Raw genomic sequence first — 13,360 nt, 5'->3', positions numbered from 1 at the left:
ATGGGCCACTGCATCCAGGTGTCCAAGAACTACCTCCCTCACCAGATCCTCTTCTCCCAGCTCTCTGCTCTCTTCTCCCAGCTCTCTCAATGCTTAAAGGGCTGCCAAAGGAAACAGTACAAAGACATGCTCAAGGTCACCCTCAAGCAAGGAGGTATCAACACCAATGGCTGGGAGGAGCAAACTGCTGACCATTCAATGTAGCGCCACCTGGTCCACCAAGGTGCACGCCACTTCAAAGCCCAACAACTTGATACCGAGGCAGAATGGCACAGCGGATGGAAAAAAAAGGAGACCAACCTGGGGCTGTGAATCTCACTCCTCCACACAACAACATGCCCCCGTTGCCAAAGAATGTGTGTATCCAGAATCGGGCTTCTCAGTCACCTGAGGACCCATCAAGCCTGACGGACGTCATCCTCAATTTCAAAGGACCACCAACAACATATCCTTAGTCCTGCACCTGCTCTTGGGTCCTTTAACTAATTAGAAAATCTAATATATTTCCATGTTGGGGTCTTCATTCTAACCTGTTCTTTAAGGGATGAATGTGGCCTCAGTTTCCAAACAAGTGTTTTCTGTCTTTAGCTGTTACTTCTTTTATTTTAATATATAAAATGCAAATGCTCTTTCAAAAGCAATTTGTGTCCTTCTCTAAAGTAAAAATAAATCTATGATGATAAAGTAAGGTTCAGGGGAGATACAAGATCAGCATCAGGAAAGCCAAAGCCAGGGTCAGAAGTCAGAATCAGGGAGATCTGTGAATGCAAGGCTTGCTGGAACACACTGAGGCTGTGTCAAGGCATACCTGCAGCCTGAGGCTGTCCTTAAAAGGGGTGAGTGGGACTTTCAACCGCCAATCTGGCTGCAGAGAACTGGGACAGTTGCATTAGCATTAGGGATCAGGGGCAGGTATGGTAGCTCAGGTGCTTGGCCCAGCCAGGCATACTTGATCAGAGAGCCTGACATGGGAAAGCTGTTGTTTGTACAACAGCTGGATGTCTAAGTTCAATAAAAGGAGAACAAAATATAATAGGTGCTCTAAGTGAGTTTGGTTGGGATTTAGCTAAGAGTGAAGAATGTGCTCTTTAATGACCACTCAAAGGTTCTGATGCAAGTAGTATTGGTGCTGATGTCCTCCTAACGATGCATTGTCGTTCTAACCGTGAATTAAGGCCAAACCTCCTGCTTCAGGCTTAAATACTCTTTCTAAATGTTGGGTCTCATCCTTTTCTTTGACATGGAGGTAGTTTTTGTGTCTGCTTGTAAGAATGTCCTTGAAGCAGTTGGTACTTTTTTGTTACAAAAACAGGGTACTGGGGACTGTATGGAATGCAGGTCCAGTCATTCCTACATTGTGAAGTAATGTGTTGTTCATGACTGCACACAAATACACTGAGCCTGGGAAATAAGCAGGAAGAATTGGAAGTCCTCCCACAGTCAAGGAACTATGATGTGATTGGAATAACAAAGGATTGATGGAATAGCTCGCATGACTGAATTACTGCCATGGATGGGTACAAAATGTTCAGGAAAGTCAGGCAGGGGAGAAGAGGAGGAGGAGTTATGCTATATGTAAAAGCTGTATGTTGCTCAAAGCCCCAGTATGAAACTGGAGATAGTTGAAAGTTTCTGGGTTAAAGTTAGAGGGGAGAGCAACAAGGTTGATGTCATGGTGGGTGTCTGCTATAGACCACCAAACCAGGAGGATGAAGTAGATGAGGCTTTCTTCAATCAACTAGCAGAAGTCTCCAGATCACAGGCCCTGGTTCTCATGGGATATTTCAGTTACCCTGACCTCTGCTGGGAGGGTAATATATCAGTGCACAGGCAATCTAGGGAGTTTTTGGAGAGCATTGGGGACAACTTCCTGCTGCAAGTGCTGGAGTGGCCAACCAGGGGCCATGCTCTTCTTGATCTGCTGCTCACAAACAGGGAAGAATAGGTGGAGAATGTAGTAGAGGATGGCAACTTGGGCACCAGTGACCACAAGATGATTAAGTTCAGGATCCTGACAAATGGAAGAAAGAAGAGCAGCAGAGTATGAACCCTGGACTTCAGAAAAGCAGACTTTGACTTCTTCAGGGAACTGAAGTGCAGGATGGGAGGCCAGTCTGAAGGAAAAGGAGTTCAGGAGGGCTGGTTGTATTTTAAAGAAAACTTACTGAGGGTGCATGAGCAAACCATCCTGATATGCAGGAAGAATAGCAATTATGGCAGGCAACCAGCTTGGCTTATCAGAGCACTCGTTGGTGAGCTCAGACACAAAAGGAAGCTTACAAGAAGTGGAAGCATGGACAGATGACTAGGGAGGAGTATATGAATATTGCTTGGGCATGCAGGGATGAAATCAGGAAGACCAAAGCACACTTGGACTTGCAGCTGGGAAGGGACATGAAGGGTAACAAGAAGGGTTTTTACAAGTATGATAGCAACAAGAGGAAGGTCAGGGAAAACCTGGTTCCCTTGCTGAATGGGGGAGGCAACCTAGTGACAGAGGATGAGGAAAAGGCTGAAGTGCTCAATGCCTTTTTTACCTCAGTGTTCACAGGCAATGTCAGCTCCCAAACTACTGCGCTGGGCAGACCAGCTTGGAGAGAAGGTGAGCAGCCCTCAGTGGTGAAAGAACAGGTTAGGGACTATTCAGAAAAGCTGAACTTGTACAAATCCATGGGGCTGGATGCAGTGCATCTCAGGGTGCTCAGGGAGTTAGTCAATATGATTGCAGAACCACTGGCCATGATCTTTGAAAACTTATGGCAACTGCATTACATCTCAGCTCCGTGTTCTTGGGGAACCCTGGCACAGTATGCAGCCTGTCTGACTCACAGAGAACTCTCCCCCTCCCTACCTCTACCTGAACAAGAACTGATTAGAGGAAGGACTTAGAAAACACAAGGAAGATGCCATGGGAGACGCACCTAAAGCCCTCCAGACAAGGGTGACAAGAGTGAAGCAACACCCCTGGTCTCATTTGCATCTGAGATGGAACCAGATGACAACTCATTTAAATGGGAGATGGAACAGACATGCACCTTCATTAGCATTCAGGATGGAGAACATGGATTCCAAGGCAAGAACCGCACTGAATTCTAGGATCAGAAAAGCAGGGGAGCACTTCATGATGGGGAATCCTTGTTCCAAATGCTAATCAACCCACATCTACACACACCCAAGTCAGCATTTATCAGAACAATTCTAGTAATGACAACTATATTGGTATCCAAAACATTGAATCTGCCTGTCTGTATTGTGAGCTCAGAGTAATGTCATCCATGGCCAGGAGTGATCAGTTCCTATTATCCAGCATATGAGCCATTGTTTACCCCTAAACAAACCTAGTGTTCTCCCTTGAGCCATTGATAGTTCTCTACAAAAACCCCTACCCAAGCTCAAGTTTCTGTCCTGGTGCTTGGATTCAAAGCTGCACCAGTTCCACTCCTTTTCTGCTTGGAATCTCTCCATTGATCATGCTGAGGGCTCTGCCTGTCTGCTAGCTCCAACAACACCTGGGAACCTTGACTGGTTCAAACTTCACTGAGTGGTGAGACCCCAACTCTCTCTCTCTCTCTCTCTCTCTCTCTCTGACTCCAGGAACCTGACTTTTATTCTCTTACTCCAGGCACCGCTTTCTAAACCTGCCTTTTGCTAATCAAACTCAAGCTAGACTTTGCCAAAACCTGAAACTATGTAATGTTGTAACTGTTTATTTGTCTCTCTCCTGTATGGCTATTATTACTGGTATCATCATACATGCATATACCTGGCAATAAATAACTTTTATGGTCAAGCTGGTTGCTATGCTTTCTCTAGGAACCTCACCTACTCTTTCTTCCCCTTGACCTCCCCATTTGCTCTGCAGCAATGCTTCTTTTACCTAAGCCAAACATCCCTGTAATGCCCAAAACCACAGTGGGGTCTTCTCATCAAGGGGGTTACTACTAGGACCATTGTGACAAGAGATTGTGACGTGCTGAGTTTTGAGGTTCATGAGGGTATCAGCTGAAAGTGCTGATTGGACCCAGCCTGCTCAGACATACTCTGTTAGCATGTGTGTATGTGTGTCTTCCTGCATTTAATCCTGCTGAAATAAGGGATGAACTGAGTTCAAGGCACATGAGGGTGTCAGCCTATCAATGCTGAATAGTCCAACCTGACTCAGATGTGCTCTATTAACCTGCGTGCTTGCGTCTGCCTGCATTTTATTGTTGCCCTGACGAACTGAGTTCAAGGCATATGAGGGTGTTAGCCTGTCAATGCTAAATAACCCAGCCTGACTCAGGCATATCCTCTTGATCTGTGTGTGTATGTGCGTACATGTTTGACTGATTTGGTGGTTGGAGGAACCCAGCCACATTGAAACTGAGTCCTGCAAGATAACTCCATTAGGGGTGAGGACTTGCAGAAGGGACAGATACAGCTCCATATAGAAAGAGAAGTAACACAAGCAGCACATGGATAGAATTACAGAGACCCCCCAGGAATGTACCCCTAAGAAATGAGCACAGCCCAAAGTGACGGGCAAATCTGGTAACAACTGGGGGAGGTCCTGGACAATTGGAAAAGAGCAAATATGGTGCCCATCTTTAAGAATGGGAAGAAGAAGGATCCAGGGAACTACAAACCAGTCAGCCTCACCTCAGTGACCAGAAAAATCATGGAACAGGCCCTCAAGGAATCCATTTCTAAGCACTTGGAGGAGTAGAAAGTGATCAGGAACAGTCAGTATGGATTCACTGAGGGCAAGTCATGCCCGACCAACATGATTACCTTCTATGATGAGATGACTGGCTCTGTGGGTTCAGGGAAAGCAGTGGATATGATATACCTTGACTTTAGCAAGGCTTTTGATACAGTCTCCCACAGCATTCTTGCAAGCAAACTGGGGAAGTATGGGTTCGATGAATGGAGGGTAAGGTGGATAGAAAGCTGGCTGGATAATTGAGCTTAACAGGTAGTGATCAATGACTCAAGGTCCAGTTGGCAGCCAGTATCAAGTGGAGTGCCCCAGGAGTCAGTCCTGGGGCTGGTTTGTTCAGTATATTCATTAATGATCTGGAAAAGGGTGGGCTGCACCTGCACCAAGTTCATGGATGACACCAAGCTGGGAAGAGTAGTAGGCTCTTCTCAGCCAGACTGGCTGACCTGCTCCACCGGGCTTTAAACTAAGCCTACCAGGGGATGGGAGGACTTCTGCCACTGTTGGTCCACTAAGCAACCCTTGCAAAGCCAGCAGGCCAAGGCACTTAAGGGAACCCACCCCTGCCCCAGCCCTGGAATTAACTGTAGGCAAGACTAGGGCCCCCAAGGGGACACTTGCCTGCCTTTACACAAATGCCAGGAGCCTGGGGAATAAACGGGAGGAACTTGTCCTCCTGCTAAATGCAAATAACTATGATGTCATAGGGATAACGGAGACCTGATGGGACTCCACCCATGACTGGATAGATGGCTATACCCTGTACAGGAGGGTTTGAGTGGACAAAAGGGACAGGTGTAGCTCTCTATGTCAAGAAAAGCTACACATCCCTGCAAGCCAACATTGGGACCCACGGTGAAAGACTTGAGACCCCCTGGGTTAGAATCCGTGGGGAACACAGCACAGGGGATACTATGGTGGGAGTTTACTACAGACCCCCCTACCCAGGGTCAAGACCTTGACCGGGAGTTTTCCAGGGAATTGGCTGAGGCCGCGCGCTCCTGGTGTATGGTTGTCATGGGAGACTTTAACAACCCAGACATCTCGTGGGAGGAGCGCTCAGCCAAATCCAAGCAGTTGCAAAGCTTTCTCTCATGCGTGGATGACCTCTATCTGATGCAGGAAGTCTACAGGCTGATGAGAGGTAAAGCGCTGCGCGACCTGGTTCTGGCAACCGGGGATGACCTAATCAGTGACCTAATGATCAAAAGGAAGCTGGGTGACAGTGACCACAAGCTGATCACCTTCACTATCCACCATAAAGCTGGCAAGTCAGTCAGTAATACAGAAGTCCTCAACTTCAGGAAAGCTGACTTTCACAAGCTCAGGAGGCTTGTCAGTGAGGCCCTAAAGAGCCACAACCCAAAAGGGGAGGGGAGTTCAGGACAAGTGGCTGCTCCTCAAGGGAGCAATCCTGGATGTGCAAGCAAAGTCTATCTCGTCTTGAAGGAAAGGCAGCAAAAGAGCACAGCAACCCCCTTGGCTCTCCAGGGAACTAGCAGACCTCCTGTGTCTTAAAAGGAAGACCTATAAAGGATGGAGGACTGGAACCACCACCAAGGAGGAATACTCTGCTCTGGTCCAGACCTGTAGGGAGCAAACCAAGAAAGCCAAGACTGAGATGGAACTCCAGCTAGCTACAAATATCAAGGACAATAAAAAGTCCTTTTTTAGATATGTGGGGAGCTGGAGGAAAAGCAAGGGCAACATTGGACCCCTGCTAAACCAGATGGGACAACTGACAATCAATGCCCGTGAAAAAGCAAATTTGCTAAATGGGTACTTTGCATCAGTTTTTCACCAGTCCCAAGGGACACCCCTGCCCCCTGTGGGTCAGGGATGCCTGGGTGAGGGAGACTCCTTACCGTCCATCGAAGCTGACCTTGTGAAGGAATACCTTGACAGGCTGGATACCTTCAAGTCAGCTGGCCCTGACAGCTTACATCCAAGGGTACTCAAGGAGCTACCTAGCATCATAGCACATCCCCTGGCATGGATCTTTGAGAACTCCTGATGGTCTGGTAAAGTGCCCAAAGACTGGAAGAAGGCCAATGTCATGCCTATCTTCAAGAAAGGGAGGAAAGTGGATCCGGCAAACTACAGGCCCATCAGCCTGACCTCTATCCTGGGGAAGGTCTTGGAAAAGATTATCAAAGAGGCCATCCTTAACAGACTAGCTGATGGCAATATCCTGAGGGATACCCAGCACGGGTTTGTTGCAGGTAAGTCTTGCTTGACCAATCTCATTTCCTTTTACAACCAAGTGACCTATCAGCTGGACAAGGGGGAAGAGATTGATGTCATATATCTTGACTTTAAAAAAGCCTTCAATCTGGTATCCCATGATAACCTCTTGGCAAAACTGGCTAACTGTGGCCTCGACCTCACCATGATCCACTGGCTGGGGAATTGGCTCCACAGAAGGACCCAGAGGGTGGTGGTTGACAGAAGTCAATCGTCATGGTGCACGGTGACCAGTGGGGTCCCTCAAGGCTCTGTCCTAGGGCCTATACTTTTTAATGTCTTCATCAATGATGTAGACATTGGTGTCAGAAGCAGGCTGGCCAAGTTCACTGATGACACCTAACTCTGGGGTAAAGTATCCACCCCTGAGGACAGGAGAGTGATCCAGGAAGATCTTGACAGGCTCATGAAATGGGCGGATGAGAACCTGATGGTGTTTAACACTGAAAAATGCAAGGTTCTCCACCTTGGGAGGAAAAACCTGCAGCGTGCTTATAGACTCAGCAGTGCTATGCTGGTTAGCACTACAGAGGAAAGGGACTTGGGGGTCATGATTGACCACAAGATGAACATGAGACTTTAATGTGATGCTGCACCTAGTAAAATGAGCAAAACACTGGCTTGCATCCATAGATGCTTCTCAAGCAAATCCCGGGACGTCATCCTCTCATTGTATTCGGCCTTGGTGAGGCCGCAGCTGGAGTAGTGCGTCCAGTTTTGGGCTCCAAAATTCAAAAAAGATGTGGAGAAGCTTGAGAGAGTCCAGAGGAGAGCCACACACATGATCAGAGGTCAGGAAAACAGACCTTATGATGAGAGGCTGAGAGCCATGGGACTCTTCAGCCTGGAAAAGCGCAGGCTCTGGTGGCCACCTGTAAGTTTATCAGGGGTGTTCACCAGGATCTGGGGGAATGTCTGTTCACCAGAGCACCCCAAGGGATGACAAGATCGATCAGTCACAAACTCCACCGCAACCGATTCAGGCTGGACATAAGGAAGAACTTCTTTACTGTCCAAACCCCCAAGGTTTGGAATAGACTGCTGCCGGAGGTGGTTCAAGCACATACTTTGAACGCCTTCAAGACACATTTGGATGTCTATCTTGCTGGGATCCTATGATCCCTGCTGACTTCCTGCCCCTGGGGCAGGGGGCTGGACTCGATGATCCTTCAGGGTCCCTTCCAGCCCAAATTTCTATGAAATCTATAAAATATGTTAGAGGGTAGGGCTAGGATTCAGTGTGTCCTAGACAAATTGGAGGATTGGGCCAAAAGAAATTTCATGAGGTTCAACAGAGACAAGTACCAAGTCCTGCACTTAGGACCAAAGAATCCCATGCACTGCTACAGGCTTGAAACCAACTGGCTAAGCAGCAGCTGTGCAGAAAAGGACCTGAGGGTTACAGTGGTCAATAAGCTGGATCTGAGTCAACGGTGTGCCCTTGTTGCCAAGAAGGCTAACAGTATCCTGGGCAGCATTAGTAGGAGCGTTGCCAACAGATTGAGAGAAGTGATTCTTCCCCTCTAGCTAGTGCTGGTGAGGTGATATTTGGAGCACCGTGTCCAGTTTTGGGGCCCTCACTACAGAAAGGTGCCCTTGAAGCAGTTGCTGTGGACAAGTTGGAGAGACTCCAGCAGAGGGCAACAAAAATGGTTAGGGAGCTGGGACACACGACTTCTGAGGAGATGCTCAGGGAACTGGGTTTATTTACTCTGCAGAAGAGAAGACTGAAGGGGATTTGATAGCAGACTTTAACTACCTGAAGGGTGATTACAAAGAGGACAGGTGTAGACTGTTTTCAGTGGTGGCAGAAAACATAACAAGGAGCAACGGCCACAAGTTGCAGCAAGCAAACTTTCAAAACAATTCAATTTATTAAGGATTCTGGCTAAATGCCATGCTCCTGAAAACAATATAACATAACACACATATGGCCATAATATAAATAAGTTCAAACAAAGTTACCAAACTACAAGTATTATACTACAAATAGAGCCCACCAACATAAAAACATTATTAATATAAATATAGTAGTAAATCAAGACATGAATCTATAATATTGTTGTACATAGATCCACAATTGAGACAATAAAATCAAATTTAATGTTAAAATGTATCACTCATATCAGTAATAAAGGATATTTAACTCTAATCACCTCAGAAGCAAAGTTTAGGTTAGCTATTAGGAGAAACTTTCTCGCTAGGAAGGTAGTGAAGCACTGGAACAGGTTACCCAGAGAGTTTGTGCAATCTCCATCCTTAGAGGTTTTTAAGACCCAGTGAAACAAAGCCTTGGCTGGGATGATCTAGTTGGGGATGGTCCTGCTTTGAGCAGGAGGTTGGATTAGATGACCTCCTGAGGTCCCTTCCAACCCTAATTTTCTATGATTCTATGATTAATTAGCAATGATTAGTTCAATGCTGACAAAAATAAAATCCCAAACCCCAGAAGATGACAATTTATCACTGGCATATGCCATACAAGGATTAATAGAGAGACCCAAATCATAGAGATAGGATGGGAATGGAAGTGACGTTATGGTCTTAAAGGAGCATGGATTATCATCCGAAGACCTTGGGGAAAGGTGCATGGAGTCAACTACAAGAAAGGTTTGGGAGTCTGCTTCACTGAGGCATGGAGAAATCAAAAGATATTTCCTGTTACCTAAAAAGATTCCCAGTCATGTATAATTCCACTGGTGTTTACTGCCACAAGCAAGCACTCCTTGTTGCAGGGAGACCGCTGAAATTCTGAAAAGGGGAAGAGGTACCTGTGGAGTGAAAATATCATTCCTCAGTAACACAGCAACTCATTTAGAAACTGATCCAAAGCCCCTCCAAATGAATGGAAAGACTTCATGAACTTCAGTAGGCATTAACTTAAAGCCTTAAACATGGAGCCACCAATGCCTACAAGGTATATAGAGGCATACCACCCCAGAACGAGTGGCTCCTTGGACACATAGAGATGTAGTCATCTCAGTTAGGCTGGTACCTTCCAGTGAATTAGCCATGTCTGGATAATGAAAGTAAGGTACAGTCACGCCTCTTTTCTACCCTGTTTTGTGTACTTACTTCCTAGCTGGGCAGAAGCAAGTAGCTCTTGTAAATCTGAGATCAAAGGATCTATGTAAGGCTACATCCCAAACCAGACATGAGTGGTACATCATGGAAATGTTTCCAGCACTTAAGCAGCTCACAGACAGAACACCAAATGCAATTATTAGAGGTTTATTCTTTAGATGATTCAGCTTAAAAACACTGGCCACACTTGCTGAATAACATACCTTTATCTCAGAGCTTAATTAAAGTAAATAGAGGATTTAAAAGAGGAGAAAGAAATGAGGGCATTTACAAAAAGAAATTTACTGAAATAACATTATATCTCCAAATTTTCCTCACCAGTAGATACAATTTTTTGCAAAAGTATGATTGGAGTGAAAATGGACCAGGAGTTGAGCACCTTCAGTTCAGGCTACTTGGGTTGAGTGGTCTCACAATAGTCTGTAATTAGTCCACTGAAAATGCTGAAGATGGGCATGAGAAGAGGCAGGCAAAAAACAAAGGAAAAACTTTTTGAATAATAGTCATTGCTTTCCTGGGTATGCTGTAGTGCTTATAGGCATTATGTAAGAACTCAGAACTAAACTTCCCTAAAATTTGGGCTACAGAGTTTCAGAGTCTAAACCTACATCTAAATTTTACAGTTGCCTCCTGATTTGGGAACAAGATGACCAAAACCCCAAGATATATATCCTGGACATGAGGAGATTTGAAATACAGAAGCAAATTTTCTGACCTTGACCCTTTTCCAGTTTTTGATCTCTGTGTGAAGGCTTGTTTTTTTTTAAAGGTTGTAGTAGGAGGAAGGCAGCCATTCATAAAAGCTGCTATAGTAGCAGGAGCAGATCAGTCTCAAACCAAGCTGGAATAAATTGGGATATGGGAGAGATGAGATTATATAAATCCTATAGATAGGGATGTGGACTTACAGATAATGAAAACATTTTTGTTGAGAATGTGGAACTGGGGAGGGAGTTGCTGAGGATCTGCTGGGGATGAGGTGAGACCACTGTTTTTAAGTGCAAAAGCATGGACCATGTTTTGCATTCATGTGGGACTTTTAAGCTGTGCTACACTGAGCTCTTCTATCTTGTTGGAATTTCATATGTGGACTCACAAGGTTCTGACTCAGTTTAGCATATGTGATATGGTTGCTAGAAAGAACAGAAAAGTATCTGGGGGTCATCATTGACCACAAGATGAACATGAGCCTGCAGTGCGATGCTGCGGCTAGTAAAGTGACCAAAATGCTGGCTTGCATCCATAGATGCTTCTCAAGCAAATCCCAGGATATCATTCTCCCCTTGTACTCGGCCTTAGTGAGGCCGCAGCTGGAGTATTGCGTCCAGTTTTGGGCTCCACAATTCAAAACGGATGTGGAGAAGCTTGAGCGAGTCCAGAGAAGAGCCACGTGCATGATCAGAGGTCAGGGAAGCAGACCCTATGATGACAGGCTGAGAGCCCTGGGGCTCTTTAGCCTGGAAAAGCCCAGGCTCAGGGGTGATCTGATGGCCACCTATAAGTTTATCAGGGGTGACCACCAGTATCTGGGGGAACGTTTGTTGACCAGAGCGCCCCAAGGGATGACGACTAGGTCGAATGGTCATAAACTACTACAAGACCATTTCAGGCTGGACATAAGGAAGAATTTCTTTACTGTCCGAGCCCCCCAAGGTCTGGAACAGCCTGCCACCAGAGGTGGTTCAAGCGCCTACATTGAACACCTTCAAGAGCAAACTCGATGCTTATCTTGCTGGGATCCTATGACCCCCAGCTGACTTCCTGCCCTTTGGGCAGGGGGCTGGACTCGATGATCTTCCGAGGTCCCTTCCAGCCCTAATGTCTATATCTCCAAGTTGTTTTGAGCGTTGTTTAAATAAACATGTAGTTTATGGACAAAACTTCAAAATAAAATGTATTTGTTCTAAGGATTTTTTACATCTTGACTTTAACTGAATAAGCGTCACAGTTTAAACCATTTCCTGGGATTTCATGTCCTCCCTGTGACTTTCTCCCTTCAGTCATTGTTTCTCCTAACAGAGATGATGGTGGCACAACTCCCAGGAAAAGCACTAGTGCTGGTTGTATGCCGTTATCATTTTATCATTGAGCACAGCTGCTCTGAATTTTAATAGGTAAAAGTCCCCTGCATCTGTAAGTAACATATGGCTAGCACTGAGCTGCAGCGTCAAGAGTTTTTCCCTACTTACATCTCTATCAGGTAGCTGTGGAATGGAAACCTGCCATTTCAATGAAGGACATTTAAAGAAGGCAAGGTGTGGGAAGATATAGAGTGCAAACACGGTCTGGTTAATGTTGGGTAATCTAATATATATTTAATATGCACTAGCTTCTCTTCTTTGTATTTGTGCACAGTATAATCCACTAACATTCTCTTGTTAATAGGTAAGGCGCTTTCAGAGAAGTGCCTTGATATAAAAAAATGTGTGGAGCATAATTCAGTAGGAGCAGTCTTCATTTGAGCTGAAAAGCCAGTCTGAGCCTGCAGCTCTCATGCCTGTGTTCCCAGAAGGGAAACATCACAACTAGGTGGTGCATTTTAGCTGCACATGCTGAAACTGTAACATCCTTACAGTTGAGAGGAAGCTGACAATAAATAAATTTGAAAATGTATATTTAAATGTAATCAGCCACACAACCCCATCCCTGCTTTTTCACCCATGTTTGCACACATACATACCCATTGCTGGAAAACTGTTGTTTCTTTTAGGCAGGTTTTAGCCATTCCAGCACTTTAATTTTGGTAACATTTGTACAAAAGTCACTGAATTTCCTGATTTTTTTTCATGTAATTAGAACAGTGAGTTTGTCAAATGTCTGCCATTGGCCAATAAAATTATGTACCACCTTTAGGAATATATTTGCATCCCTATAGTTCAAAGAATTGGAGATTTTTGAGGGGCAGGTGAGGTGTGAGATACCAAAAATGTCATTTATGCTTTTCATGAAAAATATCTAACCATGTGTAGTGAGTGTAATGATCCCCATTTATAATACACTATAACCTGAAAACTTGCCTAGATCGGGAAAATCTTCACTAAGGTAGCGGGTATTAATGCAAACCACCTATGTAGACACAATGATCTAAAGAAGTTTGCACAAACATAATCGCATATTGTTATAACTAGTGCAAATTTCCCCTATCTAGACATGTGTTAAAGTACAGGTAGGTTAAGGGACATGTGTATGTTCATTCTTCAGGTAAATTGGAGAGTATAGAAATGGAGGTGATGTACAAAAAGTAATTGGCACTGGAGTTCCTTCCAAAAGGATATTCTCACACTTCAGAATTGATTTTCACCCTAAATTGGAATAAAAAAAACTGAATTTCAA

This window comes from Alligator sinensis, unplaced genomic scaffold, assembly GCF_000455745.1.
Source record: "Alligator sinensis unplaced genomic scaffold, ASM45574v1 scaffold188_1, whole genome shotgun sequence".
NCBI classification, from domain to species: domain Eukaryota; kingdom Metazoa; phylum Chordata; order Crocodylia; family Alligatoridae; genus Alligator; species Alligator sinensis.
This window is presented reverse-complemented; position numbering follows the sequence as displayed.